Raw genomic sequence first — 8,099 nt, forward strand, 5'->3', positions numbered from 1 at the left:
CTATAATTGGCTGATAAGCTAGGATCCTGGGGGAGGAGAGAGGGAGAGGGAAGAAGAAGGAAGATAGAGAGAGAACAAAGAAGACAGAGAAACAGGGAGGATGCAATAAATCTCATCAACTAAAGATTAGTGATGTCTCCTTTCTCCACGCCAGTTCGGCTGGCGGAACAGAAGAGGAGGAGGAGACACAGAGAAATCCCAGCCCTTTCTACCATGTGAGGTAACTGAATAAATGGCAGTGTATGAACCAAGAATTAGGCATTCTCCAGGCACTATATCTGACAACACCTTTATCTTGGACATCCAGTCTCCAAAATTGTGAAATACAAATTTCTGTTGTTTATAATCCAGTCTATGATAATTTTGTTATAGTAGCCAACTAGACTAAGACACTAGGCATATTAAAAAGTAGGAAAGTACCACACGTAACAAGGAGAAAAGCAATCGAGTGAAACCAACGCAGAACTAGCATAGTTGTATAATCTTTAGACAAGAATCTTAAAACTGTTAAGATATTTTCCAAATGTTCAAAAGTTATATAGGGGCAAAGAAGAAATGAGAGGATCCAAATTGAACGTATGAAAATGAAATCTACAAGTGAAAATTAAAAAAAAAAAACAACTCACTGGATGAGATTAATGACACAAATCACCACTATTAAGAATGAGAATTCCTACAAATTCTACAGATTTAAAAGGATAATAAAAATATTATGAAGAAATTTTGCCGATGAATTGACAACTTATAAAAAATGGAAAAATTCCTGTAAAGACAGTATTAGTCAACTTTTTGTTGCTAAGACCAAAATACCTGATTAAAACAACTTAAAGGAGGTAAAGTTTATTTTGGGTTCAGTTTCAGAGGTCTCAGTCCATAGTTGACAACTTCATTGCTCTGGGTAAATAGGGGCAGTACATCATGGGGGAAATCTTCTCAGCTCATGACAGGGTTAGGAAACAGAGAGAGGGAGTAGGCAAGGGACCACAGGGAAGATACACCTATCTGAGAAATGCTCCCAGTGAACCCACCTCCTCCAGCCAGATTCTACCTGCCTATAGTTACCACCCAGTAAATTTAAACCTGGATGGACTGATTAGGTACAGCTCTGACAGTCCAGTCATTTTACCTGTGAACAATTCCTGTATTACACAGGAACTTTTGGGGTATACCTCATATCCAAACCTTAACAGTCACAAACTACAAAGGCCTATTGAAGAAAAAGCAGACAATCTGAGCATATATATATATAGTTGTGTATGTATATTAAAGTATTAAAGAAGTTGAACTTAAGAAAAATCTTCCTGCAAAGAAAATATCAATCCCATTACCTTCCCTAGTAAATTCTGACAAACATTAAGAAAAACCTAATAGTAACATTTTCGAAAATTAGGAATGGTGACTACTTTCCAACGTGTTTTATAAATCCAGCATTTTTTTGATATGAAAACAGAAAAAGGCATTATGAAGAAAGAAAAGTACATATGAATATCCCTTATGAATGAATATGCAAAAACTCTAGACAAAATATTAACAAATGAAATTCAGTAATATATAAATGAATGATATGCCATAACTCAGCAGGATTTATCCCAGGAATGTGATAGTTTAACATTCATAAAGCAATTAACACAACTCTGTATTAAAATCTAAGAAAATATTTGATCATCTTGATAGATGTAAAAAAGTTTTTTGAAATATTCTGACATCAATTTTTGATGAAAACTTTTCAAATTAGGCATAGAAAAGGACCTCTGGGAAATGTACAGACAATGTACTACTTAATATTGAAAAATTAATGCTTTCCTTCTCAAGTCAAGAGCAGGAGAAGCCAGAAAGAATGCGTTCTCATCATTTCTAAGATTTTTTTATTTTATTTTATTTTATTTTTTTGGTGCTAGGGATAGAACCTAGAGCCTTATACATTTTAGGTAAGTACTCTACTTTTGCACTATATTCTCAATTCCCTACTCACCATTTCTATTCAACATTGTTCTGGAAATGTGATCTACTGTGATCAGGCAAGAAAAGAAATGAGGCATTGCTACCAAAATACAGAAAATAAATTTGTCTTTATTGACTAATAACACAATCATTTGTGTAGAAAACCTAATGGAATCTACAAAAAAAAAATCAACTACTAGAACTAATAGTTGAATTAAAAAGTCTAAAGATATAAGGGCAACATGCAAAAATAAGCAACAAAAAATTTCATGTGTAATAGTATCAAAATTATACAAAATATTTGGGGTAAATATGATAAAAAATGTAAAACAATGTACACTCTGAACTGACAAATACTGCTGAGAGTAATAAGATAAATAAATGAGCTTTAATAAATGGATAGATTCAATATGTTCTTGAGTTAGAAAACATTATTATAAAGATGTTAATATTCCTCAAATGGTCTATAAATTCAATGCAACACAAATTAATATACAAGTAGGCAATTTTTGTATAAATTGGGAAATTGGTTTTAAGATTTCTTTGCAAATGCAAAAGATAATAGTTAACACAAATTTGCAAAAGATCAACAATTTGGAGAATCAATAGTAACTATAGAGCCAACATAATGAAAAAGGTGTCATATTAGCATAAAAATAGACATATGGATCAATGGACCAAAACATATATAAATTGCTTATTTTTGGCACAGGATTAGTATTTTCAACAAGTGACACTAGACCACTTAGATATTCATATGCTGTAAAATGAACATCAATCTTCTCATATAAAATTTACTCAAAATGGATCATAAATCTAAATCTATATCCTAAAACTACAAAATTTTTGATAAGTTGTATTTCAGTAAAATCAAAAAGTTCTGACTTTAAAAATAACAAGAATGGAAAGACAAGCAACCACGTGAGAGAAAATATCATGAATCATGTATCTGATAATGATTTTGTACTTAAAATTTATAAAGAATTCTGAAAACTCAATGATAAATAGAAAATAATCTGCATTTTTAAAGTGGCAAAATTAAATGGGGTGCAGGGATGCACACCTGTAATTCTAGCTACTTTAGAGGCTGAGACAGGAGGTTCACAAGTTCAAGGATAGCCTCACCAACTTGGTGAAACCTGCCTCAATTGTTTTTTTTAAAGTCTGGGGTGTAGGCTGAGCATTTACAGGGTCCTTACCTAGCAACTATGAGACCCTGAGTTCAATCTCCAGGATCACACACACACTCAAAAGGCAAAATGTTGGTACAGATACTTCACCAAAGAATGTGCATGATGACAAGCAAACACATAAAAGGATATTCAACATGATTAATACATAGGTAAATACAATCTAAAATCCGTGAAAAGATTCCTGTTAGAATATCTTCTGTCTGAAAGAAAGCTTAAAAAAGTGACTACCCCAAATTTAGATACAATTGATGGCAAAATGGAACTCTCATATAGACTTGTTATGAAAATGTAAGATGAGGCAAAGCCCTTCCTAAAACAATTAGACACTTTAAAAGAAAACATTAAATTTAAGTACTTAATTAAGAGAAATTATAACATGTCCATTCCAAAAACTTGTACATGAATACTCGTGCCAATTTATTTATAATAGACAAAAACTGTAAATAATTGTCCTTCAACGTAGAATGGATAACAAGTTGTGGAATACTACTCAGCATTAAGGACTGAGCTGTTGATACCACTATACAGGACTATGCTTATACTATGCAACTCTAATTACATGGAAATTCAAAACTGCAAGCCAATCTTTTGTGACTGGATGCAACTGTTGCTTAGGGATGAGCTGGAAGGAGTGAAGAGAGAAATTTAATGGGGGAGTAATCATGACTAAAACTTTCAGGGGTAATTGATATACTCATTTATCGATTGTATTGATGGTTTCACAGGAATAGCATACATCAAAACTAAATAAATTGAATACCTTAAATGTATATCAACTTGTATATCAATTATATCTTAATAAATTTTTTAAAAAGTTTAATGAGCAATTATTGGTGGAGGATGAAGAACAGAGAGAAATCTAGCATTGACCTAACCTTTTGTGTTTATAACACTGATTCAGGGCAAACCCTCCAGTGAAAGTCAGGTTTGGGAGAAACTGAAAATGTGAAAAATCTGAGTAGACTAGAAGTCAGAGGACAATTTGTTGGGAAATACCTTGGGATATCATTATATAGTTGCATGCATGGGGAATGAGACAAGAAAGAGGAATAGAGAAAAGAGGTGATACCAGATTTGAAACATATTTCCAACTTGCTAGTAAAGTCATCGTCCCCATATTCCCAGGAATCCCTTCTCTGAATGAAGCCATTAGCTTTGTCAGAGTCACCTAGATTTTTATAGTGTAATATACTTCTTTATTGCCATGTTGAAATCTCTACATATAAATTTCATGTGTATAGTAATATTATAAACATCATTGAAAACATCTATGCTTTTTCCTTATTTGGTCTTCCACTACCAACCACAGAGAATATCTACCTTTTTTAAATTTGTCCAAGATTTAGAATGCTCCACAAGTTCAAGTTGAACTTTTCTTTTTTTAGGTTCTACCTGTTACTGAATAATAGTCATATTAATAATCTTTGTTATAGTCTAAGGAGAATGACCATTTAAAGTTGTGTCATTCTCAAGGATAGAAAAACTTTATATCCCTGAATTACACATCTCTACTACAAGAACTAGCCAATGAGAACAGGCTAGTGGGATGAAATGTCCAAATAAATATTATCTCGAGAGCATAGTTTTCCCTCATGCATGTGTGGGATTGAGGAACTTAGTGTTATCTATAGAAAGCTGCTTTTTTGCATGTGTGCCAAGTTCCTTGGCAAGCTGTCATACAATAAGACAAAGCAATCTGTGCTAATGATGTCATTACTTCTATAGCATAGCGTATAAAAACCACTACCCCTGTTGGTAGCTGTGTGGAATTGAGAGCCCTGTAGAGAGGGCAAGTGTTACTTATCCAGCTGGACTAGAGAGTTAGAGATGCTCATTTCTGGAGTACTGTCATGAGGGACAGAGGCATTACTTGGGGAAGCACCAAGAGGGATGGTGTCGGGGTTCGCGGACCCACCCTAGCCTGGCACTGAGCCAGGGCGGCCTGGTTTGCAACATTTCAGGGACTTCAATATAGCGCCTGGCACTGAGCCGGGGCGGCCTAGTTTGCAACAAACAGCTGACACTGCTTAAGGAAGTTGACCTGATTGGACGAGGTGACTCGTGCTCGCTGCGTGCTCTCTTCATGCCCCTAGTGTATTCTATATAGTAATCATGCTCTCCCCACATGCTCTGTAACCGATTGGCTCTCCCTACATGTTCTGTAACCTGATTGGCTCATGATTCATATATAATGACCGTGACTTCCTTGTTAGGGGAAGAATAAAGAGCTCTGACGAACAACCAGTTTGTCGTGTCTCTCTCTGCGGGCAGAGGGAACGCGATAGATGGGTGTTGTCTCTCTGCTTCTCACTACTGGCCTTCCCCATGAGTATTTTTCAAAAAATCCTATGTTTCACGTGCTATCTCTGGATTCTTTCTTTGGTTTCTTGGAAATCTACCTTACTTCCCTAGCACAAACTGGGCAGTGGACAGTGTAAGTCCTGATATTCTTTATGATAGAGTGTCAGGACTACCTTAGGTGTGAAGTTTATTTTTCAGCCATTGTGGAAAGTTCTTCATCATGTCTGATGTTTCCCCCCTAAATCCCCCAGAACGTGTCTTCTGACTCCTCTATGCTCTTGACCTTAGTTAACTAATCATTGTTCTTTATCTTCTATTACTTCACTTTACTATCCTAGCACATTGGAAAACGATTTTGAGCTCTACATTGGAAACTTGGTCATTTACATTGAATATATGAACTATGGATTATGGCCATGTTATGTTATATGATTCTTACTATAAATAGGTCATTGCAGGCTGATATTGACTAACAGTTGACTTTGATTCCAGTATACTCTGCTTTTTCCCCAAAATTCTAGTAGTTGTACTTCGCTTGTTCAGGTCATATGACAAAATCTTTGTCAAATACCAGTTTCCAAGAATTTGTTGTACTGGTACTAGAGCTTGGCTGCTATTTTGATTATCTCTCCGGATCAATGAATGTTTCCAAGACTAGGAATCCTTCTTTAACTATATTCATAGAAAACAGAACATAAGGCAGTAAAAAAGACCCTGAAGGGTGGCATGCTGGGAGTGATATGAACAAATTTCAGTTTTAAACAATGACTTTGGCTACTGTATAAAACTAATTTGCAAAAGTGTGACAGTAGAAGCAATAATGCCAGACTGGGGATTCATGTAGAGTTTAATGGAAATGGACATATGGTAGAGATGATGGAAGGTCGTTGTTAACTTCACAAAGTTTAATTATTACTAGAATGAAATGACTAAGTAAATAAAATGATATACATGTGTCAATCATGGACAATGCTATAGTCCCCAAATTGTCACTGATTCAATTATATCTACTAGAAATTCAAGAATAGAAAAAGAAGTGGATACATGCAAAATATACCCTAGTAGTCAAAAAGAAAACTTTGATCTATGATGAGAGAATGAAAGAAAGCAATTTTGAAATGAACTGAGTAGATTGTGGTTGTAATAAGGAGCACTGGAGTAGGAGAAGGTTTGGAATGAAAAGCAATGAGTTAAAATTGGGCATGTGAGGGGAAGCTTGTTTGTCATCCAACAGGAGTTGATGATCAATTATATTTTTAAGAATCTTGGAGGAAAAGGACGAATGATCTCGTTGATAAGTGGATGAGGACATATAATGGGGGGTGGGAGGGTTAGTGTTAGGGTTAGGGTTAGGTTTAGGATTAGGGTTAAGGAGGGTGGTAAGAATGGAGCAAGGAAGGACTGTATAGAGGGAAAAGGGGGGGAAGGGAAAAAAATAACAGAATGAATCAAACAACATTACCCTATGTAAATTTATGATTACACAATGTATGCCTTAACTCCATGTACAAACAGAGAAACAACATGTATCCCATTTGCTTACAATAATAAAAAAAAGAATCTTGGAGGAGAAATCTAGACTTGAGATATAAGTTTGAGAGAGTAGTGAATACTTATAATTTTTCTTGTTTGGGTATCCGTTCTGAATATATGTTGGATTTTCTCATTGCCAGAAACAGGGTCAGTCACCCTTGACACAATTTCCAGTTCTCTACCTGCTCCTAGTTCTGTGGGGTGGCTGATCAGATATCTGCCTCATCTAACTCCTCATGATGACCACCTTCCTATGATGGACACAATCTACTTGACTCATGCATGGACCCTCCATACCCTCCATGGCCTGCCCCAGAATATAGCACAGTAATCACCTTTCAGTCATAGCATGACCACAGAGTTCATACTTGCTTGCTGTACACTCAGCAATCAAACTCCTGTGGAACCCCTGTTCATGTAATGCACGGGTCTTCAATAAAGGCTTTGGCTCACAAATCCTTCTCTTTCTTTCTTGCTGTGCACTCACTAGTTGAGTGAGAGTGTCTCAGACAACTCCCTTCTTCCTGTTGTTCTGTGAAGCATGCTGCCCTTTTCCCTGTGGATCTGTATGTAATACCCTGCTTCTGTTATTTTGTGATGTTGTTTTCATGTTGGCCTCCTCTGAGTCTGGCCTGCCTACCATACTTGAACCCACCTCTCCTCGTGCTCAGTGTTCTTCTAGAGAGTAGCTGTCTGAAAGGAATAAAACTGGAGCCAGACAAGACAAGAGCCACACTTGTGGCAGATACTGTTGTGCCCAGTGGCTCGAGACCCCCACAAAAGACCACCAGAGAACCACGATCAATGCAAGCAACAAAGAGTCATTTATTAGCAAGCTCGAGCCTGGTCCTCTGCACACTCGGTAACCGGTGACGCTAAGAGGCCCCGAGCACACGTTTAGCAGGGTTTTTATAATGAAAGGCAAGCAGTTTTACAGTGCTCCTTTTGATTGGTTAACATATAAAATTGCATGCAAAGCATGTTATTTTAAGTTCTGGGTCACCCTGACCACTAGGGGAAGGGTGGTCGGCCACCTGGCCTTTACAGACAAAATAAGGGACAGAAATACTTTGCGGCTTTTTCTGAGGGGTTGAGGGCTGTTTGGGAAAAGCCTCATATTTACACAAGTGC

Source organism: Sciurus carolinensis, chromosome 4 (genome assembly GCF_902686445.1).
Source record: "Sciurus carolinensis chromosome 4, mSciCar1.2, whole genome shotgun sequence".
NCBI lineage: Eukaryota > Metazoa > Chordata > Mammalia > Rodentia > Sciuridae > Sciurus > Sciurus carolinensis.